The following is a 14,437-nucleotide window of genomic DNA, read 5'->3' as shown; positions in this document are numbered from 1 at the left end:
TGAGTCAGGTTTTTTTCCCTAGTCATCCCATATGGAATTCCCTAACTATTCTTTGAAGTGTGAATGATAAAATAGTAGGTACCTAACTAACTAACAGACTATTCTAAACTCTAATTAGTAATCAACTAATTGTAGTTTTAAGTACCTACTTACCTACCTCTTTTATATATTTTCTTTTCGATGTTTAAAAAAAAAAGGATTTATTTAAAGAAGAGGTTTTTGATAGAGGGATCTGTAACTGCTGAGGTCTTACCGTCCCGAAATCCAAGAGAGAAGGAAGACAGGATAGGAGAAAGCCAGCCGTTCCGAGAACAAGCCTTATCTGTTTAGGATAAAGTTCGCCCCCGGTGGGAATCGAACCCGCGACCTATTAGGAGAAAGCCAGCCGTGCTACCCTCCAAACTAACTAGGCTAATCTCTCTACGGTAGAAATAACTTTGTAGGTATGTAGCTAGGTAGTACCTACCTGATTCTTTCTTTTAAATAAATATGAGTACTTAGATACATAGGTAGGTGTACAAGACATAGGTACTTATTCTCTTATAAGTAAATGTAGATAAATAGATATAGGCCGGTAAGTTAAGTAGATACTTATATACCTAGATAATTAATCTCTGAAGTTTGATAAGGGAATACTCCAAGCATAGGTATAAAGTAAGTGCTGAGGTTTGATTAATTTCATTGACCTTTAAGTAGGTACTTAATACTTTACTAAGTAGGTACTTCTCTACCGTACTAATCTTTCGCAAGTTGTGGTTCGATGGAATACCTGTAGGTATACATATTAATTGAATTCAATAATTCAATTCAATAATAGTGCTTATTTATACTGCTCGCATAGAACTGAAAAGTCCCTTTACTCCAGCAGTAGGCTAGTACTATTATTGTGGTCAAATTCTCAAATTATATGAGGATAAAATTCCATACCTCGGCTGGGATTGAACCCACTCTCTCCTGTTTACCAGGCGAGCGCCTTGACCACTACACCACCGAGGTAGGACCACTACACCACCGAATTGTACCTAACTTCTTTTTATCATAGGTAGTATAGGTACCAGTAAGTACCTAGGTATGTACGTATAACGTCTAACGTATTGAAATTTTAAATAGTCCAACATATGACCATTTAAACAGGAAGTATGTAGATCAGATCAGTCTAGCTGGCGAATTTTAAACAGGGAGTAGACCAGCCTAAGATTTCCCTTGCTGAAGAAATAGCAAAGGTTGAGTGCGAAGGGCATCCACTCGTAAAAATTTTGTAGCCAAAAGTCCACTCATCTGGTAAAAATATTTACTCATCTCTATCCCAATGGAAGGACAATCACTCATCTCGAAAAACGTAAAACTATACCAAATGTCAACCTAAAATTAATCACCCTAGCTAGGGCTGATTGAGAGGCTGGCCGAAAAAAGCCGACCTCGTCAGAAGACGGGAAAAGTCGAAGGAAGAAGTTTATCAGTACCTAAATCAGAAGTGAAGACCCAAAACCCATTGTTGCATCAGCTGACAGCAATTAAAATTCAATCATCGAGGCCATGGGTTCATTTGCTTTTCTTAGGCCATTAAAAAAAAAGGTACATACTCGTAGGTATTTCCTATGAACGAATTTGGCAATGAAATTAGATTTTACAGTCTGATTACTGATAAGATTAGAATCACTAAAAAAAGTAAAAAAGTCTTGCAAAATTTGTAGGTAATTTGTAATTTTGCCATTTAATGGCCTTCCACTGACTCAATATTTTCTCTCCTTGCTGGGACTCGAACCTTTATACCCTTGGTTATGAACCCTAGGTATGAACCTTTGCAAACAGAAACTTGCATTTTCACTTTCAAAAAGATCTGTAATTTATACACTTGGGAGTCTTGGGACAGGGAATAAGGAGCCCAGATATTATTTCTGGGCGTCCAAAGGAGGTTTTCAACCCCGATCCTTTCAACATCATGAGATACTTTATCAAGGACACGGAAAGTGAAAAATAGGTGCAGAAAAAGCTTAGTAACTCAGTACCTATCAAAAATATGATCCACGAGTATTTTGTACATACATATGTTATATGTAACGAGTATCTTAGTAAAAGGTACAACACAAAGACGTGAAAAGAAAAATAGAATAAAAAAAACTTACCAAAAATTGACTCGGTGTGTAAACTGGATTCAAAAAAGAGGGGTAAAAGCGCGAGAGCTTTAAAATTGAGTGAATTCGAAGAAAAAGCTTTTAAAAAACGAAAGTTTTAATTTAAAATTGAACTTTAAATTCAACTAGAGAGAGTAAGAATTAAGTCACCGAAAATTTACTTTTTCAAAAGAACAGTTTCACAAAAGAGTGTTCTTAGAGCGAATTAACTGCAAATGCTGATGGTCTGAGGTGTGTGCTCGGCCTTTATATACTCGGGCCGAAAACCGCCTCCAGAGGCCGTTATCAAAACCATCTCTCCATACAGTCCCATTTAGATTGTAATCAGGGACAAAAAATGCCAAAGGACACTCCTACTTGAGGAAATTAATTGAATTTAATTGGAAAAAATAGGTAATTAAATGAAAAAAGAGGCAAAAATAGGCAATTAAATTAAAAAAGAGGCAAAAATGAAGTAATTATGATTAATTAAATAAAAAGAAGGCATCGAATTGGTGTGTTTTAGAGGAGTTATTATTATTATTATTATTATTATTATTATTATTATTATTATTATTATTATTATTATTATTATTATGCCCTTTTCACGCCCATACAATCGTAAGAACAAATATCATTATTATTTGGACAATTTTTTTAACATGTTTTTTTGGTGGTGTGTCTGATGAAATACATGAAATTTGGGCCAGATTTTTCCTCGTAAGTCACATGGGTTGGGCCTTTTTTTCATTAACCTAGAAATCTAGAGACTGGCGACAGACTGCATTGAAAGAGGTGTGTAGCCATGTGTGGTCTAGCCGTCTAGCTATGGAGTCTAGGACTGTATAGGACAAGCTACTAGGAAGTCTTGGGCACTCTAGGGTCTACTATTATTAAAGCCCGATTAGCCACCCTAGTTAGCTTGGAGGATAGCGCGTCTGCCTTGTAAGGGCTAGGTCGCGGGTTCGATTCCCGCCCGGGGCGGATTTTATCCTCAACAGATAAGGTTCGTTCTCGGAGTTAGTTGGTAGAGAACGCCTCTGGCGTTAACCTTGCCTAGTGGTTACCTTCCACTCAAGAGTCTATTATGATTATTGCCTATACGTAGTAAAATCTACCCAACGATATATTTTTACATTTAGTTATTTAAGTCTGCGGACTCTGTAGTAATAGGTAGGTTCCTTTAAAAAAATCATTCAAAATAAAAAAAAAGCCCACTTCGTTAGACCCCCCCCCCCAAACAGCTGTTTTTTGGCTACTTGTTGCTCGTCAGCTTCACACAACACCACGAGAGGTGGGTGTTAACACCTTCGCTCCCCTGTGCGCAAACTCCGGCAGTCATGTGGCGTGACTGAGTAAGCTTTTGCCGTCACCGTCCATTCAGTCGAAATATCGATCCCCGAGGGCCTTAACGTGTTAGTGAAACGATATAAATACTTACATAATAATAAAATACTGCCTGTCTATAGCTTTATTTCTGTCTGAGCTTTTCATAATTTTTGTCTGAGAGCTTTTCATTTTTTGGTAAAATAGGTACATATCTGCCTAATTTTTGGTAGGTGAATGTGTTACACGATAGGTTACTTTTAAAAAGAAGAGATGAGATCTTATTGAAAAGTGTTGCTTTTGGTCTGAACTTTTCATATGTTTGTGAGCTTGTCATCAGTTAATTTAATTATCCTTCATGTTTTTGCGGATACTATACTTACTTTACTCTCTATTCTTAAGTACTTTTAAATCCTTCTAATTCTTTATTTGTTACTTTTAAAAAGAAGAGATGAGATCTTATTGAAAAGTGTTGCTTTTGGTCTGAACTTTTCATATGTTTGTGAGCTTGTCATCAGTGAATTTAATTATCCTTCATGTTTTTGCGGATACTATACTTACCTACTCTCTATTCTTAGGTACTTTTAAATCCTTCTATAAATTCTTTATTGAGGAAAGTACCTAAACAATGGTTTCCTATTTCGTTCTCATTGGTGTTCTCGCGTTGACTTTTTGGTGTCTGAGACCGAAAACTTTTCATTGGTGAATTTTTAGTGGGACCTTTTTTTTCATCAGTCGAAAATTCAAACCGTTTTATAAAGTCGGCAATTGGTAATCAACGATTTATAGCCTTTGAGAACTTTTTGGGCGCTTTTTCTTTTGTGGTTCAGGCCCCTTCTATGCGGACATTTTTTAGACATTAGTTTTTTTATCAATTTAAAAAAACTGAAACTGCAGGACCTCTTTTTTGGGTGTTAGATCCTTTTGATTTGTGGAATTTCCATTTCTTTTCTCAAGTGAAAGTGTATTGTGCGTTTTTTGGTGAATTATTTCAAAGTCCGTTCTGAGTGACGAATGGTGATGTTACGGGGCTGCTTACTCAGCGGTGCGGTAAGTGATTCTCATCATAACCTTGTACAATGGAACCTCGATTATTTCAACTAACTGAGACCGGGGGTAGTTGAAATGATCGAGGTTGAAATAATCACTTTCTATGATCTTTTCCTCTGATAAGATAGGATATCCTTTGAAAGATAGAAAAAATAATAAAGGAAGGACGGGCTAAAAAAACAATGGATTTTGGAGTTGAAATAATGGAAGTTGAAATAATCGAGGTTCTACTGTAGTACACAAAAAGCCCAAAGTGGCTGAGGTGTAAGGCAACCCTAACTTTGAGGGAAAATAAATAATAGTGCTTCTTTATACTGCTCGCATAGGACTGAAAAGTCCCTTTACTCCAGCAGTAGGCTACTACTATTATTGTGGTCAAATTCTCAAATTATATTGAGGATAAAATTCCATATTTCGGCTGGGATTGAACCCACGCCCTCCTGTTTACCAGGCGAGCGTCTTGACCACTACACCACCGAGGCAGGAACATGCTACTATCTACTTGTTTTTATTGGGTTGGGGTAAATTTTTAGGTACTTTGTGATAGTTAAGCTCAGCATGATACCCAAGCGTTCTCGGTACAGCTTGATTAACAGCTTGAGGTTTGATCGTCTTATCATCCCAAACAAGAGAGGTCTCATTGCCCCGGAGTTGAAAAAAAGGAAGGGAGGATAGGAGAAAACCAGCCGTTCCGAGAACGAACCGTATCTGTTTAGGATAAAGTCAGCCCCGGATGGGGATCGAACCAGCGACCTAGGTCTTACAAGGCAGACTCTAACCCTCCAAGTTAGGCTGGGCTCGGTAAAGCTTGATTTCTTGATTAGATCTATGTCCACTTTAATCGCTCGCCAAGCCTTGCCTCGTGATGACAATACGCCCATCATTCACATTGACAATGTCATATGACAGTCATTCCGTTTGATGATGATGATGATTACCTAAAAACAGGGTTGGGAAAACCGGGACTGAATGAACGAAGTGAATTAGGAGAAAGCCAGCCGTTCCGAGAACGAACGTGATCCCATCAGGATAAAATCCGCCCTGGGCGGGAATCGAACCCGCGGCCTAGCGCTTACAAGGCAGACGCACTACCAACGTTACCTTATTATTAAAATAAAGTGTAGCTGAGAGCAACGACCACAGAGATTTTGATCTCAGTTCTGTAAGGCTCTTTCTAGGAACGGCTGACCTTCTATTTTATCCTTCTTCTGTAGGCGTATTTCGGGACGATAAGACCTTCCTCCCTCGATAAGACCTTTCCCTTACCAGTTCACTTTGCCAAACCTCTTATTTTAGAAAAGGAGGTCTGTCAAAGGAAACTGGTGGGCCAGCTCTCCTCGATTGTCCTTTTGAAGCTCAAGTGTAACCCCTTTTGCCAGTCCTAATTCAAAGTCCACTTTTTCGACGACCGTTGTCCGAAAATAATACCTAGAGATGAATAAATTGATAATGGGCAAGTAGTCATTATAGTCAATGTTATAGTCATGCTGTTGTCACCTGGGCAACTCGAGGGCAAACAACAAGTTGTGACTTAATTCGACCAACAAGTTGCGTCAGCCTTTCTGATCCGACCCCTTTGACGACTTTCGTCACCTTCTTTTGAATCCAGCCTTTTTTTTCCTCTCCCTCATAATTTACATGTACTTAATTATAATTATAATGGTAATTCATGACTTATGGTTTGAATTATAATGGTAATAGAACGCTTTAAAGGTTGCCAATTGGCTGCCACCTAACTCTTTGACCTTTTTCTTTTTCTTCCTACACATTTTCTTTCTTTACCTCACCCTCTACTTCTTCCTTTTCCTCTTCTGCCCTGCCTCCTTTCTCTTCCTCCTCTTCCTCTTTTTTTTTCTCTCCTCTTCCTCGGCCTCTTTGCTACTCCTTCTTCTTCTTCCTCGTCTTTTTTTCTTCTCCTTCTTTTTCTTCTCTTCTTCTTTATCCTTGTTTTCGCATGATTCCCTATAATTATTTATTATAGTTGTAATTAACTCTCGAGTTGAAGGTTACCCCTTGGCGACTTAAATGTCAAAGGCGTTCGCTACCACACAACTCTTCCTCTTTGACCTCCTTTTCTTTTTTCTTCTTCTCCTTTCTCCGAATTCTTCTCCTTCTCCAGAATCTCTACATCCTCTTTCTCTTCTCTTCCTTCTTTCCCGTAATATTTCGTTCTCTTCCTCTACCATCTCCTCGTATTTCTTGTCTTCCTACTTCTTCTCGTTTTCTTCTTTCTCCTCTTCCTAAGTTCCTACTCGTTCTTCTCCTCTTCTTCTTCCTCTTTGGCGTAAACCTTTTTTTCCCCTCTCGCCTTTAACTTTAATCTTTCTCAATTTTGCTGAACTTCCTTCATTTCTCTTTGCTTTTTTTTTTCTCCTTTTTACAGTTTTCTCATCATTCGAGCCCTTTTTTGGATTTCGCCTTTTTACTTTTTCAATAGGTATCCCTTGTTCTGGATGTCTCTTTTTTCTTTCTCTTCATCTTGCTTCTTCTCCCCCTCGTCCTTATTTTTATTATCATCTTTTTTATTCCTGTCCCCTCATTATTTTATTCCTTTTCTAGATTTTTCCACGTCAGTCGTTCTGAATTTTACTTTTTTTTTAATATCCCTTGTTCTGGATGTCTCTTTTTATCGGGATAAAATTCCATACTTCGGCTGGGATTGAACCCACGCCCTCCTGTTTACCAGGCGAGCGCCTTGACCACTACACCACCGAGGCAGGAACATGCTACTATCTACTTGTTTTTATTGGGTTGGGGTAAATTTTTAGGTACTCGATGATAGTTAAGCTCAGCATGATACCCAAGCGTTCTCGGTACTCCCAAACAAGAGAGATCTTATAGCCCCGGAGTTGAAAAGAAGGAGAAAACCAGCCGTTCCGAGAACGAACCGTATCTGTTTAGGATAAAGTTAGCCCCGGGTGGGGATCGAACCAGCGACCTAGGTCTTACAAGACAGACTCTACTCTTTAAGTTAGGCTGGGCTCGGTAAAGCTTGATTTCTTGATTAGATCTATGTCCACTTTAATTACTCTAAGCCAAGCCTTGCCTCGTGATGACAATACGCCCATCATTTACATTGACAATGTCATATGACAGTCATTCCGTTTGATGATGATGCTGATTACCTAAAAACACGGTTAGGAAAACCGGGACTGAATGAACGAAGTTAATTCAAAGTTTAAACTCTGAACATTTTCAGTACCAAAGGAGTTGGCCAGCCTAGTTACCTTATTATAAAAACAAAGTGTAGCTGAGAGCAAATACCATATTAGAGATTTTGATCTCAGTTCTGTAAGGCTCTTTCTAGGAACGGCTGGCCTTCTATTTCATCCTTCTTCTGTATTCGATCTCGGGACGATAGGACCTTCCTCCCTGTTGCTCGATAGGAAGCAACGTTCCCGCGCAACAATTGTTGGCAATTTTGTTGCGAAAACAGCGCTCGTTTACGGGACGCCTTGCATACCGACGGCTTTTTATCAGTAGAATTTCGTTTTTTGTGGACATTTTACTATAATTTTTTGTCTATTTTATCGGAAAGCAGTTGCTCGATAGGAAGCAACGTTCCCGCGCAACAATTGTTGGCAATTTTGTTGCGAAAACAGCGCTCGTTTACGGGACGCCTTGCATAGCGACGGCTTTTATCAGTAGAATTTCGTTTTTTGTGGACTTTTTTTTGTAAACATTTTATTATCATTTTTTGTCTATTTTATCGGAAAGCGATCAAAATGGTGCGGTGTTGTTGATTACTTCAGTTTTTTTCCACACTTTTTCTTTTGTCATCCACTTCATCATCCATCATCATGACGGTTCTCGAGATGCTGATGATTATTTTAGCTTGGAATCTCTGTTTGTTTGGTCGTTCGTTTCTTTGTTTGTATGGGCAAATTTCGCAGCCAACAATGGCCGATCACTGAGAGTTAATAGTGTTAAGGGTTTTCTTTGACGTCACCCATTTGATTTACACAGGCCAGAACTCCTTGAACTCTGGATTAACTGAAAACTCTCTGTAGTAAGATCAAGCATAAGTCACTTTAACTTGGCCGATTGACTTGAAACTTGGCTCACTCAAGTCTATGTGATTTTATCGGTTTTAATTTTGTGTTTTTTTTTTTTTACGGCAAGATCCACCGAGTGATCCTAAACTATTCTTGGACTATCTTTGGGACCAGAGGACCATTCTGATAAGGACAAAATGGGTGTCAACTCCAACTGTATCAATGTAAGTTTTAAAAAATAATAAATGAATAGAAATAGTGGTACTGGGCCAATCATTTTTCAGGTTTATTTTCCACCCAGCTGTTCCAAGAATGAACCATATCGGTTAAGGACAAAGTTTGCCCCAGGTTGGAATCAAATTCATAACCGGTACTTGTGCAGAAGTCACGTCAGTGGAATATTATGCTACAAAAGGAACTGGCATAAACGAGCAGTGACCAGTGTTATTATAGGGTTAGGTTAAATGCAAGAAGGAGTTTTCACAATTAAAGCAGTGATTAGTGTTATAGGGTTAGGTTAGATACAAAAAGGAGCTTTTCTTTTCCATGGATGTGACTTCTGCATAATTACGTCATAACCTAGCATTTGAAATTTAAGTGTGTTCCCTTTCTAGCTAAGTGGGCTGGTTTTCCTTAGAGCTAAAAAAAAAAAAAAAAATGGCTGTGACTAAATCCTATTTCAAGTCCAGGTCAGGTCTCGGGTAACAGAATAGGAAATATGAATCATAAGCGAATTATTCATTGTTTGCTAATGCTTAGTAAAAAAAATAGTGAACCAAGTACTTGGGTGAGTACCTACCTAAGCACCTAACCTAATACTTCTCTCTTGATTGAAGACTCAGTAACTTTGTGAAGTTCCATACGAATAAATTGTAAAAGAAATAACTTATACTCTTCACTGGATTCACCATGGTGAAGTGAACTAGTTATTTTTTTTTTTACAATCTATTAATACTACTTAAAGTAGGTACCTATGGAATTTTAATCAATCCTAGGTTACTCACAGTGCACTGAGCCTTTATCAGTTTTGAGTGCATGATTATTCCTAAGGTAATTTCATGTGTCAATGGTCAGTTTACTTGTACTCTATTTGTGATGCATGACTAAACGATATGTAAAATTTAGATCATGGTCAAGGTTTTGTTAAAATTCACACTTGAATAACTTAATAGCATACTCTGTTAAGTACTATCAGTATTCAGGTTAATGTTCTAATGGAATCTAACGAGTACAAATTCTATGTCGGTGCTCACTGCATTAAAGGTGTCTAGGTTTGATAGAGCAATTGGGAAAAATCTGTATAACACACTTCTAGTACAAATTAGCATACAATGTGTTGGTCATTTTGTGCATATCCAGCAAAGAATACCTATTTTCCTTACTTACCTACTTTCCTTGTTAGTTACTTATAGCTGGGTCTAACATTTCATGCTACTAGTGTGTGTTAACCTTTGCAACTGCCCAGATATGCTATGCCCAAACAGTCTCCGAGCATTTTCAAAAGTTAAGGCTAAAACCAGAGTGGAGCGGAGAGTTTGTCCACAAAATACACAAGTGTACCAAGTTTCAAGCCAATAGGCCTCGTAGAAGTGAATCAAATGTTAGTTACAAGATTTGACCCATTCCATACCCCATACAGAGGTAAAAGAAAGATGTTTGATAGAGAAACTGTAATGTAACTGCTAAGGTCTTACCGTCCCGAAAGCGAAAAGGGTAGACAAGACAGGATAGAAAAAAAGCCAGCCGTTCCAAGAACGAACCTTATCTATTTAGGATAAAATCCGCCCCGGGTGGGAATCGAACCCGCGCTTTACGTTTTTAGGCTAACAAACACTTCACCATGTGACGTAGACCCATGCATTAGTCTGTCTAGTAACAGTGAAAAAATGTCTGACCTTATTTCATCATGGTAAGTAGGTCTGACTCATTAGGTCATTACTCAGGTGGTTACGTTTTTTCTGCTTTCTAAAAAATGGCATATTTGTAATCAGCTGACATGAAATTAAGAAATCTATTGCATCATTCCTTGTGATTGAATGATGTCTATTTACATGGTTTTTTTATTGCTCTGTTGCACTATAATACCTACCTAAGTACTTGAGTACCTACTTAGAACCTTAGAAGTAGGTAGTTAGTTAGATTTTCTAATGAAAGGGCATAATATGTAGGTAGATTTGTATAAGCTTAACCCATCTTTTGGCGCTGTTGCCCCTACATCTAAGCATTAGAGTGGGCTTTTTGTGTATGGTCGTAAGCTGCATGTGTAGGTAAATAGGTACAGACCACTAAACATTCAAAGTTTTTGGACCAAGTGAAAAAAACACTTGTTAAATGGCAAGTCCTAAACTAAAACCATTACTTAAGTATCCTATTTATAAAACACGCATGACGTCCGTGCATGAGACATGAGGCCTAGATAAATACGTACCTATGCTTCAGTCCATTTCCTAAAAATATCAAGGCTAAATCAGCATATGCGAGAGTTTGTGATGTGTCTGATGAAATACATGAAATTTGGGCTAGATTTCACATAGGTTCACATGGTTGGGTTGGGCCTTTTTTTTATTAACCTAGAAATCTAGAGACTGACGACAGACTGCATTGAAAGAGGTGTGTAGCCATGTGTGGTCTAGCTATGAAGTCTAGGACTGTATAGGACTAGCTAGAATAGAATTATGTGGTGTAAGACTAGGAAGTCCAAGGTACTGATGGTCTTTTACTAAAGCCCGATTAGCCAGCCTAGTTGGCTTGGAGGATAGCGGGTCCACCCTGTAAGCGCTGGGTCGTAGGTTCGATTCCCGCTCGTCGACGGATAAGGTTCTTTCTCGGAAGGGCCGACTTTCCCCTATCCTGTCTTCCTTCTCTCTTCGCTTTCGGGACGATAAAACCTTAGCAGTTACAGTTCCCCCTATCAAACCTATAAAAAAACCGCTCTTTTCCAGAAAGAACTTTTTCCTTCATATTTCGCAAAAGTTCAGCTTATGACGTTTTAGGTATTTACAAAGGGGGAAAACTTTTCAATGGCGTCATTGCATAACCACTTATAAAAGTTGCTGCAACGTCAAAGTATGGCGAAACCCGAAGTTGTAAAAGGTTGCTTTTATAAACAGAGACTGTAAGTACAAATTTTAAAATAAGGAGCGTCAGGTAGGTACCTACATATTTTAAATTTAATACTTCATTTTCTTCCACCTAACCCCAGACTATTAGGTACTCATTAGATATTTGTGCTTTATTTAGACTGTCGAATTAGGACATGTAGTCCCTTTATCTCAGTACTTATTTTAATATTGCACCACTTCATTTATTTTAATCATCAAAGCTTGGTCGAACCATCAAACAAAGGTACAAAAAAGACCTCACTTCGTTCGAAACCCTTAAAAAAAACAGCTGTTTTTCGGCTACTTGTTGATCGTCGACATTACCACAACCTCACGAGAGGTGGGTGTTAACACCTTCGCTCCCCTGTGCGCAAACTCCGGCAGTCATGTGGCGTGACTGAGTAAGCTTTTGCCGTCACCGTCCATTCACCATTCAGTCGAAATATCGATCCCCGAGGGCCTTAACGTGTTAGTGAAACGAAATAAATACTTACTTAATAATAATAAAATACTGCCTGTCTATAGCTTTATTTCTGTCTGAGCTTTTCATAATTTTTGTCTGAGAGCTTCTCATTTTTTGGTAAAATATTTGCCTAATTTTTGGTGGGTGAATGTGTTACACTATACCTACTTTACTTTTTAACGTATGCGATCTTATTGATAAAAGAAGAGATGAGATCTTATTGAAAAGTGTTGCTTTTGGTGTGAACTTTTCATATGTTTGTGAGCTTGTCATCAGTTAATTTAATTATCCTTCATGTTTTTACGGATACTATACTTACCTTAGGTACTTTTAAATCCTTCTAATTCTGTAATGAGGAAAGTTCCTTTCGGGTTACCCACTTTACCATCTGATTCAAGTGGGTACCTGAGATTTGACAACCTCTTCATTTGACGAGAGTAAGAAGTGCCTGTCAGAACTGTCTGAGGTACGTGAGATGTCTGAAATATGTATTATTATTTTGTGTAAGCCGATTTTAAATGGTGTTAGTATCACTGTATAACTTATACAGTATAACGTACCTATAACTGCTATGTTTTTTTGGTGACGGGGGGTTTTACCTTCCTTTCGGCGACAGACTACCCGCCTCCTTACATTAACTTCACCCAGCCTGAGTGGGGCCGGGAAAAGCCAACACCCGATTGCCCAGATGGTCACCCATCCGGATAGCAACCACGCGCATTGTTGCTTAACTGTGATGGTTCATAGGGAACGGGTGGATTCCACGTGCTATCGCCGCTGCTGGCCTTATGTAGGAAAATAAATACAAGGAACAAATTTCACAGGTTTTATTTAGCAAAATACAGAGACCAAATAAGTCCATTAGAAAAGCAGTCAGGAAAATTGGCATAAAAAAGTAAAAACTCAATAATCTATAGAGCACAATTTTTATTTGTGGAAGCCGAAAAAAATACACACAAAGAACAATAAAATTCCATTTAAATCCGCATTGTGTGGTAGAAAAAGCTCGAGACCTAGGTCTCTCATAGATACCTTACACAATCATTAGTAATGTCATTATTTCCAAGTAATGATGATGAAAAATCAGAAAATCCGGAATTCTATCATTAGTAATGTCATTGTGTAAGGTACCCTTCAGACGAACAGACCTAGGTGTCAAGGTTTTTCCGCCACACAAGTCCCTACTGTCTGACAAATCTGGGTCTGTCAGGCGGTCTGACAAACCTGGGTCTGCTAGACTGTCTAACAAGTGTCGGGAATAAGGCTGCACGCGTAGACGCGCGACTTTGAGTAGCCCGTAGTCGGCTGCAAATCCAAATCTATGAAAATGACAGAGACCCTTTATAGACTCTATATTTAATATAGGTCTGGTTTTGCAGGCGACTATACGTGCTACTAAAAGTCCCGCGTTTACGCTTCTAATTTGCGACGGGCCTAAAGTTGAGTTGTATCTCTGATGGTAAATTTCACCAATAACTTAATCAGAGATTCCACTAATAGGAGAATTTTTAATGATCAAAAGGAGTTTTTAATGATCCAAACAGGAGGAGTTTTTTCGTTCTCATTGGTGTTCTCGCGTTGACTTTTTGGTGTCTGAGACCGAAAACTTTTCATTGGTGAATTTTTAGTGGGACCTTTTTTTTATCAGTCGAAAATTCAAACCGTTTTATAAAGTCGGCAATTGGTAATCAACGATTTAGCCTTTGAGAGAACAGAACTTTTTGGGCGCTTTTTCTTTTGTGGTTTAGGCCCCTTCTATGCGGACATTTTTTAGACATTAGTTTTTTTATCAATTTAAAAAAACTGAAACTGCAGGACCTCTTTTTTGGGTTTTGGGTGTTAGATCCTTTTGATTTGTGGAATTTCCATTTCTTTTCTCTAGTGAAAGTGTATTGTGCGTTTTTTGGTGAATTATTTCAAAGTCCGTTCTGAGTGACGAATGGTGATGTTACGGGGCTGCTTACTCAGCGGTGCGGTAAGTGATTCTCATCATAACCTTGTACAGTAGAACCTCGATTATTTCAACTAATTTTGGACCGGGGGGAGTTGAAATGATCGAGGTTGAAACGATCACTTTTTACATGATCTTTTCCTCTGATAAAATAGGATAGATATCCTTTGATGGAAAAAATAATAAAGGAAGGACGGGCTAAAAAACAATGGATTTTGGAGTTGAAATAATAGAGAGTTGAAATAATCGAGGTTCTACTGTAGTACACAAAAAGCCCAAAGTGGCTGAGATGTAAGGTGTAAGGCAACCCTAACCTTGAGGGAAAATAAATAATAGTGCTTATTTACACTGCTCGCATTGAATTTTCGACCTTTTAAAGTTATTTTTTCGGAGTTTTGACCTCAGATTTGGATTTTTTCCCAACTTTTTACATAGTA

Source organism: Diaphorina citri, unplaced genomic scaffold, assembly GCF_000475195.1.
Source record: "Diaphorina citri unplaced genomic scaffold, Diaci psyllid genome assembly version 1.1 scaffold660, whole genome shotgun sequence".
Lineage (NCBI taxonomy): Eukaryota > Metazoa > Arthropoda > Insecta > Hemiptera > Psyllidae > Diaphorina > Diaphorina citri.
The sequence above is the reverse complement of the archived record's forward strand: the minus strand, read 5'-3'. Positions refer to the sequence as shown.